The sequence below is a fragment of the Corvus moneduloides genome, chromosome 13, assembly GCF_009650955.1.
Source record: "Corvus moneduloides isolate bCorMon1 chromosome 13, bCorMon1.pri, whole genome shotgun sequence".
Classification (NCBI taxonomy): Eukaryota; Metazoa; Chordata; class Aves; order Passeriformes; family Corvidae; genus Corvus; species Corvus moneduloides.
The window spans coordinates 4,570,489-4,590,953 of record NC_045488.1 but is presented as its reverse complement, the minus strand read 5'-3'; the positions used below and the strand labels follow the sequence as shown (position 1 = coordinate 4,590,953).

General features: G+C 43.0%; 1 protein-coding gene and 1 pseudogene across 1 annotated transcript in view; both read left to right on the top strand.

Annotated features, from left to right (window-relative positions):
- Positions 1–20,465, top strand: part of CEMIP (cell migration inducing hyaluronidase 1) — a 104,962-nt gene that overhangs the window by 10,791 nt on the left and 73,706 nt on the right. The gene's annotated exons all lie outside the window — the stretch shown is intronic.
- The window catches only part of LOC116450556, a 49,690-nt pseudogene that overhangs the window by 12,667 nt on the left and 16,558 nt on the right, over positions 1–20,465 (top strand).

Below are 20,465 nucleotides of genomic sequence, written 5' to 3'. Positions count from 1 at the left end.
AAAATGTATCCCTTCCTGTTTGGTAACTGCTTAGGATCATTTTGATTTTGATTTTTCAGGGCTGTCAGCACGTTCTGGATTGCAAATCCAAACAACAACTTAATGGAGAATGCAGCGGCTGGTGCTCAGGTAAAACCATTTAATGGCAGAGCTATGCTTTGCCTCCACTTCCCAAATATTCTACACTTATCTATTGATGTCAGGAGCATTAAGTTTTTAGTAAGACATAAAATTTGGATATGTTTTTCTGCAACCTTTTTCTCTGTTAAGAACAAGTATTTGCCTACACTTCACTGATTTCTCTCAGGATTGTGCCTGGAAATGGTGTGTGATGTCTCTTAGAAAATGTTGATTTTTATTAGTAGTTAATAGTTAAATGCCCAATAAAATTTTATATTTCAATATATGAATACATGCTCTCTCATTATTATCTCTTATGTTTACCCAAAGCATATTTGTGTTTTATATACCTGTATAGACCTGGCTGTTTTCTGATAAACCACCCGAACTCCACCCACAATAAATGCATTTTTAAAACACTTGTGTGTGTGCCCCGGGGACCTACTACTGTGCATGCCAAAGGATAAGCTGGGAGGTGTGGGAGTTATGGGCTGCTGTGTGTCCCCCAGGACCCACACCTTGGACAGGCTCAGGTTGGAAATCTGGCCAGCACAGTGTGAAAAGCTAAACTCCCAAGGTAACCTGTACCAGTATTTGCAGTGCCCTGTTTCTCAGACCTCCCTTTGTCTTTCAGGATGTTGGGATATGGGACCTCTTCCACCGGGTCCCTGCTGGAGAGTCTGATGGAAGATATCCAGAGGGACAGGCTGAGCACTCCCCCTTGGGAGTGTTTTACAACAGAGTCCGCTCCAGTTTCGAGGTATTTGGATGGTTTTTATGTTCCTGTCAATATAATAGTGTGGCACTGACTGTGTGTGCTGCTCTGTGACGGTTGTGGGTGTCTCACATTTTGATAAAGGTCTTTTCAACACTGTATCAAGACACAACCAGCTTTTGGAGGCAATGTTTGTTCTAAATATTAGAGAGTGAGCTGAGCAGAATGAAGGTCCCATTCCAGGCACTTCAGCTGGATGGCTGTGTTACAGGGAATGTGCCCAGGCCATAGGTACACCTGCTTCTAAGTGAGATTGAAAGAGACACAGGCAGGACACTCAGCACTGCTGCTGGCCACAGTGATGCCAGGATATAGGGGGATGAGGAAAAGTCATTTGTGCCAAGGCCTGCTCATCACCTCTGCAAAATGAGACCAAAAATTCAAGGGTAGTTCCAAGAAAAACACTTTCCCCCAAATATACTGTTGACATGAAAACATAACCTGTAAGATATAAAAAACATTTTTAACTCATTTCACAACATTCTAGATTGAAATTGGTTCTGTTCTCTGTGCTTTGTGTATTTTACATCTTGGTCCACGGCAGCTGCTGCTCCAGCCCAAAGCCTGTACGTTGGTTACAGCAGCTCATGTTCTCCTCTGACTGTCGGGGGACTCGTCACTCATTATTTAAAGCCTTAATTCTTAACAACACTCTTTTTCCAAAAAGTTATCAAGAGCTTGGCAGGGTCCCTTACTGCTTTCTGCGAGGGGAAGAGAGAGAGAGAGAGTGGGAGTTCAGAGCCTTGCTTTGGGTCAGAAGAGAGCCCAAGATGCTGATGCATAACATACGGCAGGGCAGGCTCTGTCCTGAATTGAGCGTGCCACATCCTGTGCTAATGTCACACTGAGAGGTGCCAAGTGACACCGAAAGGGAAGAAAGAGCCCCGGCTGCTGCCGCTCCTGTGCCTGCACGCACGGGCTGCCCACATTCATTGATAAAAACGGGGTCTTTGGTCCCTTTGGAGCGATCTGTTAAAGTAATTGGAGGTGTGTGCATTTCCAGGCTGGTTTGTTTATTGGAAAAGGAGTAAAGACAACGAGAGCCAACGCTGAAGGTCCCAGGGAGTATCTCACTGCTGGTAATGCCCGGTAAGCATATGCTGCATGGCTCGGTGTTTTGGATAGTTGTACCTCGTCTTGGCTTCTGCATTGCATTTAGCAGATCATTAATGCCTCATTATGGCTGGAGCATCTGAGAAAAAACACAGGAGCTTTCTCTGATGAGCAGAGGCAACTATTCCATAGCTATGCACTGGATCGTTTGTGTTATTGCTGACCAAGAAGGGCACCATGCACTTGGGGTTGTGAGGACTAAGCAGTGAAGCATGTGGAAGTGGATCCAGATCCCATTAGTGCATTAGCGGGTTTGTAAACCCCAACATTTATTACTCATTGCTTAGAAGAACTTATATCTGAAAGGTGATGAAAGAGGCTGCTGAGACTGGTCTAGGATTAATGAGGAAACTAAGTAGCCTCAAAGGTTTTTGCCAGCTGCTTTGAAATGTCTGAGCTTCCTTTCACAGAGTGGAAGCAGATAATTAAGGCCATTTTCTCACTCACTGCAGTCCTGTGGGTGTGTGTGAGGAGGTTGAGAGAAATCAGCTGCTGCTCCTGGTCAAGCCTTGGCTTTTTCCCTCCTCCATCATACCCTATCAATATGATGTTCCTGTGAGGCTGAAAGGAAAGGATGACTGGTGTCCCTTGTGACACTTCCCTGCCAGGGTGACCCCCTCGGGCACCAAGGAGACACGAGCCTTGGTACCTCAGCTGGAAGAAGTCGGGGGTGAGGGTAGACTCAGAAAAAGCAAAGGTGATTTTTTTCCCAAGCACAGCACAAATTTACCATTAACAGCCACTGTGGCAAGAATTAGCCTGTGAGTAATTGAGATGCACCCAGCTCAGCAGCTTCTCTTTCAGCAGACACAGACATGTGTGGGGGTTTGGTCTGTACATGCAAGGAGAGCAGCTCCAATTACTCTGTTATCTTTGCTGAATGAGATTCTTGAAAGTGTCTAATTGATTTTCTAGCATCAACACAGGGATTCTCAATGGGCCCTGTAAGGACAGCTACAAGAGGATCCGAGTGACTTGGGAAAAAGGTTTCCTATGCCTCTAAATCACACTGAATCAAATTAAGGAGTAGCTGTGGGCCCATTGGTGTCTAGTGAGAAATAACCTGCTCATTTCACCTGGGCCAGAATTTTGTCCTTATGAATGTTTCTTATTTTCTGTTTTACACCAAAGCTCAAAAGTGAAATCAGGCTAACAGCCTGACTCTGATTCAGGACATATCACCTCTTTAGACCTACCATGCCAATAATTGGAAGCCAAACAAGATCTGCTGGGCATTACTGCCTCTGTCTAAAGTTGATTCCTGTGTCTCTTGTGCTGCATTAACTAAGATTCTTTCTTCAGGTTTCCCCCACATTAAGATGCTGATCCTGAAAAGCCACGAGTTCCTGCCATGATTGATGGTCTTACTGCTCTTAAAAATAATGACCACGGGGCCTGGGCCAGTGGTGGTGACATTATTTTCCACAGCTCAGGGTAGGTTACTGTTTTATCATTCCCCCCACAGCAGATATAAATAGGTCTGTAGGCCAAATTCACTGCAGCCATTCCTCATCATTTACACCATTGTATTTCCTCTGTCCCAGGTTTTCAGAAATTGGGATTGGACTCACTCTGGCAAGGTAATTTCTTAAAATTGATCTTCTTCCCATTTTTTCCCCCCAGTGCAACATGCTCAAGAATGGAAACTGAGACACTCCCCTGGTAATTAGTGTAAGACAGGAGAAAAGCTCACATTTCCCCTCCTGGACCACACCAAGTCTTCCCTGAGCAGCCGTAAATACAAGGGGCAATTTAGCCTTTCATTCTCTTTGCCTCAGCATGCCTGGGGAATACATTGTAATTGCTGAATATTTCCTGCTGAACGGGAGGTCCTGATGCTCCAGCTCAAAGCTACCTTGGCACTAACTTGCTGATTTCTAGACATACTTTAGAGCAGGCTGTTACAGCAGTGCATGCACCTTTTTCAAAATTAAGGACACAGATTCTACTGTGTCTGTGGTGTAATTAAAAGTGTTAATTGGTGTGCTGTGCTGCATATTTACGTGGTGTTTCTTTGCTTGCAGTGATGGGACTTTCCCGACAGACGGCTCCAGCCCGGAGGTCACAGGCTCCATTTTTGGTGGAGAAAGCAGCAACTTTGGCTCCCAGGGAGGCCAAAACAGCTACTGGGGAAAAGAGGCAAATGGAGAATACAGAACACTGCCCAGAAACAAGTGAGTTATTCTTCTGCCATTTCTTCTTGGCGTTAGCTTAAGGTAGAAGAAAAGCCCCAGGAATTAATGTGGCTACCAATGAGTAATTTGTACCAGGTGCTTAAATTATTGTTCAGGCCAGAAATAATAAGCATCCAAATAAACTCACTCTTCAGGCCAACAGCTTGAGAGCATTCTTGACTGAATGTGTTTGATTTAGTTTTCTCCTTAGTGTATTAGTCAATGGAGAATGGATTAGAGAATCCGACATATGCCGAATGTCTCTTGTGTAGTGCTTCAGTGGCACAGCATCAGGGTGAGGGTGCAGCTCCCACACACCATGACACCCTCCCTCCTGTGGGCATAGCTGGGCAAACACGGCCAGTTTGAAAAAGGAGAAATCATTTTTCATTATAGCATCTTTTTTCTTTTTTGATAGCTGTGTTATTTTCTGTTTTCAGCAGCACAGCCTCCTCTCAAGCAACCACAGTGCCTACCCACATCCTCACAGTAAATTGTGCCACCCTAAGCCTAAATTCTACTTCAATGTATGTTTTTGGTGATGCTTACCAATTCCTAAGCCTTCTATGAGGTGCTTAAAATTAAGTAATAAGCAGTAGTAATTAGATATGTCACGCATGCAGCCCTGGCTATAAATGACTCAACCAAAAGTGACAACAGGAATGGGATCTCTGTAGGACAGGAAGAATAATCAGAGCTATCCTCAGTTATTATTGGTGTTGTTATTTAAATTGAAACTGCAACAAAACTCCTTTGCAGTTCAGACAAGCTCTAATCATGTTGTTAATCAATGAACACTTGGGGAGGAGTATGACGAAACAGCTGATACCTGTCCTTTTGGTACTTGCTTCTGAGGAGACACTTGCCTCCAGGAAGTCTGCCTGCTCTCATTTTTTCAGTCATGCTGATGTTTTCCTGAGAAACCCATCTGCCCTGGAACAAGGAACCTGATGGCAGTGCTGCCCCACACAGCCCTTTGGGTCTTGTGGAAATGAATTCCTGCGTGGCTGAAGAGAAGGGCCTTGAGCTGCTCTACCCCAGCTTACAAGATTTAGGCAAAATTATGAGAAATTTTTTTGGCTTTTGAGCCTCATCCTGCAGAGGATGTTCAGCAGAATTTCATCCTTCACATATGATGAGTTGTCAGATCCCAGTGTTGGGAAAGAAAAGGTGGTTTAGCTACTTGTTAATATCTTTCTATGCTGTCAGAAGACATGGAGTTTGCCCAAGCTTTTTACACAGGACTGTTTGTGTTTAAATCTCCTAGGACATTCCCTATCCATGGATTGCAGATTTATGATGGGCCTGTCGGGATGGGAAGGTGCACTTTCAAGAAGTTCACCCCACCTGTTGACAGATACTCAAGTGTCATTGGGTTCTTCATGAAAAACTCCTGGCAGACCAGCCCCCAGAACAATGTGTCACCGACCCTGATGGAGAAAAGTGTAAGTGAGAGAAGCAGAAATGTTTGCTGTTAGATGTGAAAGGTTTTGAAGTTTTTAGCAGTGATCTATCCTAGAGCAGGATTTCCAAGCAGTGGTGTGTATTACATTGGTGCATGCCATCAATTCGTTTTGAAACACTTTTCTTCTTAGTAATGAAGGGTTTTTATATCAAATGGGATGATATCTTATGCCTGGGCAGACATACACAAAGAAATCTGCATTGGAGAAAAGTTTCACTTTGTAACCAGAAGACCCAGAACACAACTTTAGGTGGTACAGCATTGCCAGCTGTTGAGGGCCTGCTGAGGACCTGGCCTCAGAGGCTGAGAGGGTCACACAGAGGATATCAGGAGCCAGCAAGCTGCAAAACAATCCTACAGAAATAGCAAATGCACTGAGAAGCAAAGCCATGACCCAGTTTCTGAGATCAGCTGTGAAATTCCTGTTGAGCACAACAGGGACTTCCCTTGAGCTGTGACAACAGAATGGGCCTCTGTATCTCTGCCTTGGCAGAAGCTGTAGGATGCTGAGCAATTCCAGTCCTTGTCCTGGGTTCCTGCAGGGATCATGACTCTGGACACTTGGCTTGGAAAATGATGGATTCCACCTGGCTCTCTCCCAGCACTCATGACCTCTCCTTAGCTTTTTTCAAACAAGGTCTGTAGTTGTTAGGATGTCCGTGAACTGTAGTAACTTTGGCTTGAGGTTTGGTTTTATCTTGAGGAAAATTTCCATTGCTCTGAGATTGACCAATGTCACTCCCTCTGGCAAGCAGAGAGTTTATCTGTCCCCTCTGGTACACTTTAGACCAACAACCAGGAGGTGTTTCATGAAAGGATGACGTTGATTGCAGTCACTTGACTGCTCCTCTAAGGAAAACACAGTCTCTGTGCATTTGGTGAGGAGATCTTAGTTACCTTAGATGTGTTATGGACCTCTGGAACAAGAATAAGGGGTAATTTGCTGTACCTTCTTCATGTGTTCCCTTGGGGAAATGGCTGTAAGATCGTCATGGGGAACATTAACAAGAAAATCAACCTGGAACTGGGGAGGGGAGCTTAGAGAAAAGAAAGTTTCATCAGTGGAGTGGAAGAGTGGAAAATTTCCTCAAGTAATGTAGGACTGTCCTCCAGAATGGTTTCAGACAGGTGATATCTGTGCACATTAGCAAAAGGATGATTATACCCTGAATGGCTGAAAATGCAGCTCTTTAATACAGTCACAACATTTGATGCCAATGAGCCTGTTAAATCTGCAGCATTTTCTGTTTGAGAGGCAGTTTTACTGCAACACCTTTAAGAGCTAAGGTTTTCAAAGTAAAAATGGTCAGAATATTTCCTAAATAATTCTGCAAAGCAAATTTTGCCACTGGAGTGTAAGCCTATTACAAAAAAATCCCCAAACCCAACCAAACCCTAATGACACAATCCCAATAATTATTTATTATTTGTATATTTCCAAGAAAATACCAACTTCTGCAGCTGGTATTTACCAGCTTAAAAACCATGTATATTTGTAAGCACCTGCATCCCAGCAATTTTCACTTTGATTCTATTTTATCTGGGTTGAACCCAGATGTGCTACATCTGATTTCAGACTTGTAGGACCACAGACAGTTTATTTTTTTATTGTTTTTGCTCATTGCTATGTGTGATAATTTATCTTTGCCTAGTTAAGATAGAGCCTGTCAACCATTTTAATTAATTTTCCATCTCCAGGCTTCATTTTATTAGTTTTTAAAGGATGGCTAAGTACTAATTCCCTAAAGTACAATCATTTTACTGTTGTTCTTTAAGAAGAAATTAAACATTACTGCAAGTTGTACAATGATGACAAAACTATTAGTCATGCTGAAGGATAATTGTGTAATTAATCAGACTAATCAGCAGATTGGTTAGGCAACAAAATAACAAAGCCAGTCAGGTCTTGTTTAATTCCAGCATAAAAATAACAGTGAAGCAGAAAGAAGACCTAAACATTGCACTCCATACAAAGGATTCTACTTGTCTATCCACGGACAAAGCTGAATCTCACGTGTTATCTATGCATTTATCCATTGCAATAGTACTGCTGGGCTTGTTTGTTTGTTTTGAAAAGAGTACTTCTGAAAAGTCATTTCAAAGCTGTAACCCAGCTGAGGGATGACTGATGGTTGTGGTCTCCTGTAGTTCTGTCAGCCAGGAGGACTTGGAGACCTCAAAGATGCCCCAGCCCAGAGCCAAGCCATGTCTACACGCTGGTGCATCGCTTCTTAAGACCTGACATATCTTTTTTTAGTCATAAAACAGCCACTCATTCACCCCTCTGTCCCTCTGAGGGACAGAGTGAGGTGAGGAGCATGGGCAAGGCCACCTGCAGCAGGTGCAGAAGCCTCCCAGACTGTCCTGGCTCACATCCACTGTGTCTCTGTGTCCACTAAAAGTCCCTCTGGTTCTTTTGTCCCTGCAGACAGGAGTTTAGGGTGGATTCCAGCCTATGCCACTCCTACCTGTTCTAGCTCTAGGGCATCTCAGGAATTGCTTCTGCCAAAGAAATCCCAGTGGTCTGTGTTGGGTGGGTTTGTGATCCCCAGAAGAGCTCACAGACCAGTACTGACTCCTGGCTATGGACTAGCAGCTCCCATGGGATTGCAGTCCAGCCTAGCTAAGAGATGGGCGCTTCCTGATGTTGACTTTGCTATGTTTAGCCTGTGTTGTTTTAGCGCTGGGTTTCTGCATCAAAGCACGCATTTACACACAGTTCATGATGGGAAAAAGAAAAGCAGACACTGAGTTGAAGTCTGTTATTTCCTGAAATAGAGAGCAGAAAAAAACCAGTCCCAACCTTAAAGAGACTCCTGACCAAAGGGAACTTGGCAGGGTGAGGGTTTGCATCACTCCAGCAGAGGAAAAGCCTCTGAGGAACAGAGACCTTGGGTGGTGAAACAGAGAAAGATTCCCTCTGGATGAAAACGGTTTTCTTAAAATGATATCAGTGGTACAGTGAGATGTCTTTTATTGCCAGTTTGTGCCCAGAACTTGAATTTTACAAAAAGTTACAAGTTATTACAATGATTTCCAGTACCTTATTATCTTTTACAATAGAAACTGCAGTTGTCAGGGTTCCCTGCAGGTGTGTTAGGTGTGCTGCCTTTGGATAGGTTGAGTTAGCACATTCTTAAGGGGTTACGTACAGAATGCTGTCAGGCTTCAGACAGGTAACTCAAGTAACCTTTATACCATAGCACTTGGAGGTAGTCCACACTTAGTGAAAATTAGGTGTCTGAATAGCAGTGTGGTATCCAGACATGACCTGTCTCTGCACCCTCTTCTAGCCCATTCCTAGCTCCACGTGAACAAACCTGAGGAGCTGAGTCTTTGTTCCTGTGTGTTCACTTAGAAAAAAATACACACTGCCATGGCTGTAATTGCAAACTTCTTTGTTGTTTTGTAATTGCACTCCTATCCCACAGTGTACCAAAGTAAGGTAACCTTGAGGCTTACACGAGAAGTGACACTGCTCATTAACAGTGCCACTTTAATTCTGACTTTCAGACTTTTTAGAGGAGAATGCTAGAGATAAGAATAAAATTAGCACCAAAACTGTCTGCTGTTGGATGGAACACTGAGGGTGTTGATCAAATGTAAGATGTACTGGCTGTGCCTTCATTTGGTTTGAAGTGCAGCTGACTTTGTTCTCCTCCCCAGCGAAGTGCCTGTTTTCATACGCAGCTCCAGAAGTGCCATCACACACTATTTCTAATGCAGTTTTTAGCTGCAGCACAGTGTTTACATTTTTAAATATCTCCTCTTTTATCAATTAAAACTAGGGAAAAAACTCCAATTTTTTGGATCCTCCTAGGCCAAGTCCAAGTAGGCTTTTGGGGGAAAACTTTGTGTGGTGAAGCAAGAAAAGGTTTAAAAAAGCTCAAAAATTCATCTTAAATTTCCAAATGTTTGAGCCTCCTTTAAAGGAAATTTCTTCAAGTATTTGTTTATGAGATTCATACTTAGAGAAGAAAGTGGCAGAAAGATGGTTCTAGGCTTTAATTTCATTTTAAAAGAATAAAGACTTTTATTCTGCAAGTAGTGGTTGCTGCAGGGTTTGGTGTTTTTTTTTCTTTTTTGAGGCAATGGACTTCCCATCTAACTCAGAATCACAATAACCCTTCTATTCTCCTAAGCCCTTCTGTTTATTATTGTTAAAATAAAGCTTTTAAAGCCCTTAGTAAACTTGCAGCCTAATCCTGCTGACCCTAATTCTTACTCATGTGCACAGCCCAATTAAAATTAGTTGGGCTAAATGGAACAAATTACAGTCCTTTGGGTCGGCACGATCCAGTTGTTATTTATGCTGTCTGCTTTTATGCACGCTGCTGCTGGATTCATTCAGAGGGCTTGACCTGGAGTAATTATTTTCTTGATTACTTCAGAACTTCATCTTCACACCCTGTAATAATTTCATCTGCAGAGATTAAAATATTCCATCCTTTTTTTTTTGCTGAACATCTGCAGTTTCCTTGTTTTGCTGGATTCTCATATCAGGACAGATATTTTTACTTAGCTACTGAAAAATCTTGAGAGCAGAGCTGTGCACAATGAGGATAATGCTTCTTCCTGTTATTTCTCCTTCTTAAAAAAAAAAAATTCTTCATGAGATATATTGGAATATGCATGAGAGCCAATTCTGAGAATTTTAAACTTCTCTAAGTTTTATGGGGGTGTAGGAGAAACAATTAGAAAAAAATGGCACTGAACCACTTAAAATGGGCATTGAAAAGATACGAGAAAATGACCCAAATATCCAGTCTTTCTTTTTTTTTCTTTTTTAACATTCCTCAGTAAATTTCATAATCATCCAGTACTTTCCTACACTTTCAGTCATCCTCTTCTTTTGCCACCATTCAGTTTATTGCTGTGTGATTTCAAGCAACACATGGTGGTGTGGGTGCACTTCAAAGAACCAAAGAACCAAAAGTCTAATTTTTGTGAAAATATCCCCTGGGATTAAGAAATGAGAGGGAGGACCAACACAGCTGGCATTTTTTCTAAACAGAAGAGCCAAAACAAAACTCTTTGCTCAGACAATGGAGCTTCCTAGTTCCATCTGTATCACTGTCAAAATGCTGCAAAGCCAAGTCCTTATGTAGAGCTGAGCACTGATTTTTCACCTTATTTTCTCCACTAGCTTGGACTGAAAGTTTTTTTTGGCAGGCCGGGCCAGTGGTTTGGAAACAACGACAATGATGGTGACAAAATGTCCATCTCCCATGGTGTGGATGGCTCAGTGTCAGGGTGTCCAGACACCTCAGAGGCAGAGCAGACAACGCCCTGCTGTGGCATCCCGGCTGCCTCGCTGGCCCCCGCTGGGATGGGGCGATGTGTCCCGGGAAACTCGCACAGGTAACGGGGCGGGGCAGCCCAGCCCGGATTGTCGGTGAGAGGGGGGTGCAGTGAAGCTGCTCAGCACTGCTCACACAAAGGGTGAATAATTAATTTGGTAAAATTTTGCCGCAAGGGGAAATTCAGTTGAGGGGAAGTTTGGTGTTTCCTTGTTCCGGGCGTTTGTCCGCTCTATCACGGGGCTCTGGTGGATTGCTCTGGTGGATTATGTTTCAGCAATGGGAGATGCTACATTCTGGTACATCCTACTTGTGTTCAGGATGGTGAAATGGGTGGTTGAGATGCAAACTCACATCTGTTTCTTGTTCCCCACGTAGAAATCACTGGCTGAGGGATGGCCTTAAACCTTCCCAGCAGTGAATGTCACAGTCAAACATAGAGTATGCATGTCTCCTTAAGCTAAAAAAACCTGGATGCATTTGCTTTAGTTGCACAGCAGAGAGCAGGAGTTGCTATTTAAATATCTAAACACTAGAATTAAAAACCCTGGTGTATTTTGGCTGGGCAGAAACAGGACTGGGCTCCTATGAAACAGTCCCTTTGACACAGGGTTTTGTCCTTGGCACTTAGTTTGGCTCTGTGTGTCTAGAGAAATGATCATCCCTGCTCTGGCAACCTAACAGTTAAATTCAGAGTTGCAAACAAGTAGGCATTTATATTTTTATTTCTATTAATATCCTCCTGGTTATGGCACTCTACATGGTGAGACAGTTTTTCCACCATAGAAGATTTCCTTGGCTAGGTTTAGGCAAGCATAAACATTTACTTCTCTGGGATCCATTACTTACCAGCATTTTTCAACTAATCAGCATCCAGCAGGATGAGTAAAGGTCATATTAAATGCTTCACTTTATGGGTTTTGGGGAGGGAAATATATGTATGTGCAGGGCAGAAGAAATTGGTCTCGTGCAGCAGGGTTTGATTAAATTGAAGAGGATAACTGTTAGAGAATTTCAGCCTCACTCTGATTCTCAGCACCCTGGGTGCTGGTAACTTGTTTGTCTGCTAAATTCTGAGTGTCATACTTCAGATCAAAAGCCCAAAAGAGTGAATCCGATTATGGAGAAGGGTGGTTTGCTTTGATCTTAACAACTTTATTACAAAATCTGTTTTTCTGTTCCTTTTCGTGTAGCTCTGGTAGACAAGAACTTTTATTCTTCCCGAGTGCAAGCAGGTGAAAATATCCTTTCAGCTGAAGGAAATAGTGACTCCTATGTTACTGCTGAGTGGAGCCCAAGATAGTCAGTCTAGGGATGGGCTACTTGGCATGGAAAACTGAGATCCAAGTCCTTCAGCTAACATTGCAGGCAAATCCTTTCTGAGCTAAGTGCCTAGAGTACAGTTAATTCCTTTCTGCTTGGTTTCTTTCATTCCCATTTCATGCTCCTCTTCTCCTGGATGCAATTTGCCCAAGAAAGGAAACGCCTGGGGAAAAGCAATTCCTCTGGCAGTGTTTCTAGATCCAAAAATCCTGGGGATGGGCTTTCCTGAGGGTGTTTTAATCTGGCAGCTCAGGCTGACATTCCCACCCTCTGTGGTTGGTTCATGGCCCTTCCTCCTCAGTGTCTTCCAGGAGCACCATGTCTCGTTCCCCCTGTGGTGTCCAAGGGCTTCCTTCAGCAGGGAGCACTAAATAATGCCTTGTGGTTCTGGGACCACCTTAAAATGATGAAATTCTCTAGGCAAGAACTAGCAGGTCTTTTAGCCCTCCCTTCTCGATTCTGGAGTCTGTAGGGTTGTTGGCCAAACAGGACCAACCCCTTGCTCTTTAATGACGGCTGAAACTCTCATGTTGTAACGTAAATAAAGCAAGGCTTTGAGGAGGAGCACTAAATAGAGGGAAAGGCACAGGGAAATCACAAGAGCTGTCAGCACCACATCTTCTGGCAGTCTCTGAGTCACTCAGACTTCATCATCAGGGCACCGAGGTCCTTGGTGTCCCATCAGCCTGACTTGCATCTGCTGCAAAGGCCAATAAAGGAAGAAAAATGTAGGGAGAGGCTTCATAGTTCTCTCCATGTAGGCGTGTGAGATTTCCAGTGGCACTGAACTGGAGGCTCCCTGACACCTGCAATACTTGTTAAAATGTAAATGGGATTCCTAAACCTTTTCTGATTTTTATATGAATTTTAAGACAAGTGCCTTGGTTTCCACTGGGCAGTTGAAGCTGTGCATTTACTGTTTGCCTGCAGACTTCACAGCAACTCATCAGGGGAGGCTGTGAAACTTCTCTTTTTTGGTATTAGTCTTTATTAAAATAAGCAGAGTTTTTGGCAGTGTGTGCTGTTTTCTTTAATAAGCTTAAAAAGGTGTTAGACAGTCATAAGAGACTGCCACATAGCCAAACTAGTGTTGGTTTTGAACTAAAAAATTTGATGCCTTGCAATTCTAAAATACTCTAGGAAATGCTGTTGATTTTACACCAGTTCACTTTGTCACTACCTCACCCCCGTTGGCTGAAACAGAAATTAGTCCATTTTTGTTAACTCTGTTCTTGCAGGGAATGTTTGCAATTGTGCTGGTCCTGCATCTCTGGGTTTCACCTCTTCAGTGGGTTCTGTGGACTCGGTGCCTCTGTGGCTGGTGTTGGTAGTGATGCTCTTAAATGTAAAGCAAGCAAGAGATGCAGGGGGGAGTGAGCAGTGCTTTTCTAGCCACAGGAAAACCATACAGTCTCAGGATGTCTGTGGTGCTTGAGGATTACCAGCACCTCACAGACTGGGAAGAAGGAAAAGCCTGTGAGATGTTTTTCAGTTCATGGTGTCTGTATTTGGATAAAGAGTTTCAGTTTGGATCGCTGATGTACACCAGTCGAAAATCACAGTAGCTTTCCTGATGCCAGTGCCATCCCAGCATGTCCTAGAGAAAGAAGGCTACTTATTTTTCTTTCTGCAAGAATTTTAAAGTCTTTACTTGGAAATTTCATCAAGAAAATGTTTTCCCCAAAACACTGACATTTTTTGAACAGTCACTCAACCAGAAAGGGAGAAGGTATGTTTTGATCTTCTCATTTTAAAGGTTTTCTGCCCCAACTTGACAGCTGACAGCACTGCAGGACAAAAGCAGCAGGAATGAAACAAGAAAGCAAGAAAACCTTTTCTCAGAAATCAAGATTGTAATTTCCAATACTTGGCATGTTGCTCATCTTCATACTCACTCTCCAGTTCAATAGCAGATCCCCCTGAATTGTAAAGAACTTATCTTCTCAGTTTCACAATCTACTTGGGAAAATTGCCATGTAAGCATGGGGAAATCTGACACATCTCTTCAGCGTGAAGTGTCAAGCAGCTAAAATGACATCTGTGTCCATTAAACCACCCAAGCAATTAGAAGGCTCACATTTATAATGTTTTAACCAGCTCTTCTTCTCCAACCACATTAAGCTGTCACCACTTCTCTTATTTTAAAATCTCTTTGTGACTCATTTTCTTTAAAAGATTTTGATAGAAGTAACCAAAAATTAAGATGGTGGTTCTAAGGAAGATGGATTTTTCATTCCTGTTGATCTAGTGACGCTCCACATGGGCAAAACAGTCTCTTCATATAGGATCTGGTTTTTTTGGTCAGGGCTGTAACCTCCTTTAGTAAGAAACATGTTTAAAGATCTGTCAGATACACTATTGTATTTGCATGGGACTGAAAATCACACTCTTGGTGTCCTGCAGTTCTGGAGAGCATTCACTCAGTGGCCATTGTTTATCATTGCAGGAGACCAAATGACACTTTACAAGTAATTTACAAGTATTTTTACCAACATTTCTATAATGCACATGTGGCATTTTTCCTTGTTCTACTTATCCCCATTTCGTTCTCCAAACAGCTGTGATCATTATCCTTAATGTCAGACTTGTGGCTTAGTCCCTACACACCTGGAGGAAAATGCTACCAACAAATCTCCTTTCCTCATCATCTTATTGAAGCATTCTGTAAATTCCGCCAGCACTTCCTTGGACTCTTTAATAAGAGTAGCAAGCAGTATTGGCCATGCACAGCTCTCTCACTGTGTGCTTTGGTTTTTTCAGTCTTTACACAAGTAGCTTAAGGTACATAGGAATCTTTTGTTTTTGGTAGTCTGTAATACAGGAAGCTTTGGGACTCATTGACAGCATCTCCTTCCTTCCTTGGCTTTTCATTGGTGCATTTCATTTTGTAGTAAGTGCAGTATAAGTGTTCATTCCAACTGGTTTTTTTTAGAAAATGCTGTTTGGATTGAGAACAATTAATACACTGATGGGATTTCAGGTCTGAATGTACCTGACTGATCCCCTGCTCTGACCTCAGCATTACCCCATGCTGATGGGGCCAAGTGAGATTGAAATGAGGTTTATTGAACTATGTGTTATTGGCTTTCCAATCACGGTTTGAATGTGAATGCAAAATAAGTTTTTCTTCTTGGTTTCATAGATATAAAAGGCTTTTTAATCAGACTGTACAAATAATTTATTCTTCCTTGATCCGTCAAGAATGAGCAAACAGGCTGCTGCTCAGAGATTGTTTGGAGTGAATTATTTGATCAACAGTATCAGCCATCAGGAAAAATTTATGTTAATGTCATTCTGGGATCCACTTTAATCTTCTAGTACCTGCAGACACCACTCAGAATAGCTTCTCATCATTGAAGTGCAATGGTGTGAAAGGAGGAGTGGACTAAATATCTGAGAGACATTCACAACCACTTTTGGACTGTTCCTTTGGCACGAGACCCAAATGTTTAACTTAAGCATTCAGCATTGAGGCTGCTGGGTCCAGGGGTGAGGGGAGGGGTAGGCAAAGATGGCCTATCTGCTGGAGATCCTTAGGAGCTCAAACTCAACCCCAGGAGCAGGCACAACTGTGGGATCCTTCTGAGCATGAAACTGGAACTAGGGGCTGAACTTGCTAGAATCCCTAACTAAAATAAGCCCACATACAAACCAGTGAGAGACAATCTGGTTTTGCAGAGCTTTCTGTTTGTGTAGATGAGAGGAAGATAAGCAGATCTGGAGATGTGAGAGCCCTGCATTAGCAGGCAGATGTCCTGATAGATGGAGTCTCAACCTCTCTGCTTGTCTTGGCCACACTTGTATCCTTAAGAAATTAAAATCTGATAAGAAACTACTGCTTCCATTTAGATCTACCTCAAAGACACAAATTGAGTTTAAAAATAATTTTGATGGATGGATGCTCATGTAGAAGCTTAGACATTTCTGAGCTACCATGGATTTTTATGTTGGAGGTTTTAAGTTCTTGATGCAAAGAGTGTTATTCTACACTGTAGGAGAATGAAGGCAGCAGGATTATAGATGTCCTCATCTGTCCTTTGTGCATCTGAAACCCTTCAGTGAACATGACAGGCTGCCTGCAACAGCTCTGCGTGCAGAGATGGAATTGTATGACTAGCTGTGCATTCTCCTTCTGCACTGGAATTTCACATGTTGGAAAGCAGCAGAGCGTCATGCCTTAAAACTAATGCTTGCCACATGAATTTGGCTTTGCTTGACTGATGGCAGGGCAGAAAACGCACTCAGCTGGAGTGTGGTTTTGTAGCTGGTCTGTAGAGTTGAACTACAGGTCAGAGGCATCTCTCAGTCCCTGCATGAAGAGCTTTGCTGAAGCCTTGGACCTTGGTATTTAGTCTATAAGGTCATGTAGTCAGGACATCGAGTTTCAGCCCCCAGAATTTCAGCCTAGTCTGCTATCTGAGAGCAAAGATGTGGATTCTATTAGATAACTGGACCTAATCCAAAGCCCACTGAAATAACTTCAGTTTTCTGTATTTTCAATGGAATAAGCCTGTTTTTAAAGCAGACTTATTTGAATTCATAAAAAAAGAGTTACTTTGTGATGCTTCCTTGATTACCCTTCTCCCTAAAGACTTTGAATAGTGAACGTTTTTACGGCACTGTACAACTCATATCTCACTTCATGGTGTCTCCATGGATGGCTGCAGATGCTATTTCTGGTTTACCTTTTTATTTGAACTGGAAATGTTTCAGTGACTTTCCAAATGTTCTGAACTCTTCATTGGCAAAAATCCTTTACAGGCAACGATGATCAAATGCACATGTTATGGCTGCCCTGGCTGGTTTAATGGATATGTTTGCCATTTTCCTTTCACCCTCAGCTTTATATCGAGGCCAGATGCCCTGAGAACCTGACCTTGTGCATTGCCAGAGCAGCATTCCCTTCCCATCCCGTGCAGCTGCAAGGCGTGAACAGGGAGCTGTGTTCCAGCAGCACCAGCCTGTCCTCCTGCTTGAGCAGGATTATATCATCCAGTGAGATGGCAGAGCACCTGAGGATGTCATGCTGGACCACATCAACTTCAACAGGTACTGCTTTCTTTTTGTTTTCCCCCCCAAGGTCTGGAGCTCTTTCATTTTCCCAAAATATTCATCAGTGACCTTTCGAAGGTCTCAGCAATTTCTGGGAGTGTGGAAGCAAGGTTTTAAAGGTTGACGCTAACTGATGCAAAGAGATGCTTCTGCTTTCACTCTATTCCAGCTTTTTTGATGTGCAGAGAGGCTTCTCTTTCCAGGAAGTTTTGAAATAGAATCCAAGTAAGTCCTGGCCTGCTGTCCCTGAAATCCCTCCAGAAGAGCTCTGGCTCTGGTTCATTTATTTGTACTAGTTGCTGCACACATAATTTATCTCCCATATATATAAAGTGCAGAAATACGTCAGAATGTGCACAAAACTTTGCATCTTCTGTAATCCAAACAGCACTGGAATCATTGCTTCTTTCTAACTAAAGCTTTAAAATGGTAGGTCTCAGGACAGCCAAATTGCAGGCTGTGCTCTATTTATTTCACAAGTTTTCTTAGCATTGTATAAAGACAGGGTATGTCCATTTTAGATGCTGCTTTTTTCCCTTGCAATCTTCTTAATTTTGCATTATTTCATTTATGGTCTTTAGTGCTGTTCTTATTTTAGTGGAATTACTTGTGCTTTGTGCTGGTTCCTCTGTTAGGAGAAAACTGAAGCCCAGTCATCTTAGCAGGGGTGGGCATTGCCACGGCTTGCACAGAGATGCTGCAGGGGATGAGCACCCCAAGAAAGCCTGGCCCTCACCTTGGCTTCTGCAGTTTGCCTGAGTCTTCAGCTGTTGTTAAAAACACACTGTGGTGAAAGAACAGAGGTTTGCAAGTGAAACCTGACCTGATTACGCACAACAGAGGCTCAGGTTTCCAAAACAGGTTTGAGATAGCTGGCATGAAAGAAGGCAAAGGCGCTGGGACAAGAAGCAGCATGTCCTGCTGGTAAACCTGGAGGGCTCCCAAGTCCCTCCAGTATTAACCACCAAATCCCACACCCATCCGCTGCTCCTGCAGCAGAGTGTCCCTGCTGTGCGTTTAGGGTAAGATGGTTGAGCTCCCTTTAGTTCCCCTGAACTTTGGAGCTGAAAAAGTCTAAAAGTACTGTCCTTTGTTCCCATTATGAAGGCCCATGGGAATGCACCTGAGAAGGGCAGTGTTTCCTCTTTATATGTGCCCATTCCAGGGAGTGACACACACTTGGCCTCTTGATTTTAAGATGCAGTAGTTGTAGGGCCCTGACTGAGTTGCTACATCATCAGTGTTTGGACACTCCTGTCACAGGGGAGTTATCAGAATTAAATCACTATTTTCTATATGAGTATATCTTTGTGTACTTTAAGGAAGAGGAGTTCTAGTTGCTCATGGACAATGTGAGCTTTGCAATTATTATCTGTCTTAAAATGGTGAGGTCTCTCCTTGCAGCTGCAGAGCTAAATCTTCTGCCAAGTCACTGATGGCCAATTCACACTTGCCAAAGCTTTGGCCCACAATCTTCAAGCATGGATATAAATTTGAAGGCAGCACCAAGACTGTGGTAAAGCTCAGCTTGAAGTTTAACTCTCGTTCAAGCATCAATTTAACTACATTTTACTATTGAAAACCACAATGTGGTTGTGTTTCCCTTTGTCTTTTATGAAACCAGCTATTTGAACTGGGCAAAGGTTTGTAGAGTTTTCTGATCCAGAAACAGTTGGCAAGGTATCTGTTCTGAAGAATCATAAGCAAGAAATATAATGCAACAAAGGAAAACCACAATTTTACTTCATTTTGTTTAGAGCATCTTGCTAAGAAATAATTGGGAATGAATTTTGTGGCTGCTCCGTCTACACCTCAAGTATGCTGGATGCTCACTAGGGTGAGACTTAGGGCTGATGCAATAGTGAAATCCCCAGACTGCATGGAAAAACATGGAGAAATGAGATTCCTATGGAAGGGTGAAGGAACTGAGGACAAAAAGGGGTTTTAGGAGTTTGAAGGAAAGTAAGTGCCTGCGTAAGCAATTTCATGTATGACCTCTACTAAGCATTGTATTCCAATGATTTCTGGAATGAAAGAAATCTCACATTGTGGAGCCCAGAGTAGTCAGAGACAGAAAACCAGACTTTTACCTGTCTCAAGTGGCATTATGTTTTATTTGTTCTTCTAAAATTCAAAATACTGTATAATCGCCAAAAAATGATCTCTTAATATAGTAATATCCGTGCCAAACATGCGATGCAAACCAAATCATGTTTGGATGAACTTTAATAGTGATCTTCTAGGATTAATAATTTCAGAAATAGCCTGAATGAACAGTTAAAGTGTTTTCAGTCCTGTGCTTGTAAGCTGATGGATGGCTATATCCAGGATGCTGCCTTTGCAGGCTGCCCTCACGCTTCCAGAGTCATCTGCTCTGTGCTGGCTAAAGGAAGGTCAGAGGAGACATAAAGAATTTGACATGGGAGATATGTACCAGGATTTGGATTTCTGTGGAAGTCAGGCATAGCATTAATGTTCAATACTTGCATGATTAACACTTTCCCTGCCTCTGAGGCACTGTAGAAAGACCCAGTAGAACCTGTGCCAGTCCAGACATCTGTTAGAAGGCTGGAACGCCCAGATTCCTGGGGTGGGCAGGAGCTGGTGGGGATGAATTCACATGACTCAACTGAAATTGGCAGCTCTGTGAGCTGTGAATCTTGTCCAGTGAGTTCAGAGGCACTGCTCGGGTGGATTTGCTCAGTGGAGGAGGACACCAGTTACAGCACAGGCACCCAGCAGATCTTTATCTTTCTGTTGTGCTCTTTCTTTCTTTCTTTCTTGCTGCAGTACTTGTGCCTTCCTCCCACTGATTCAAACCACGTTTAGAGTAATCCTTCAGCTTCTTTGTTTCCATCAAACTACGTGGCTGAACCAAACAGAATTCCTGTGTCTCCACATGCTGCCATGTGCTGCAGACGGGCTGTCCCGCACCCGCCAGCATCGCTCCCTGGGAGAGATGGACTGGCTCGCGTTTGTCAGGGGATCTGTGTCTCTCACTGACTGATGGGCAAACATAAAGGCGTGGTGGAGACCCGCAGGTTGTGTTTTCAGCCTGCTGGGGAGCACTGCAGGCTCAGCAGAAATGCCTGATTAAGCTATAGCTAAGAGTTGTCTGTCTAATGCCTGGGAGTTTCCCTGCG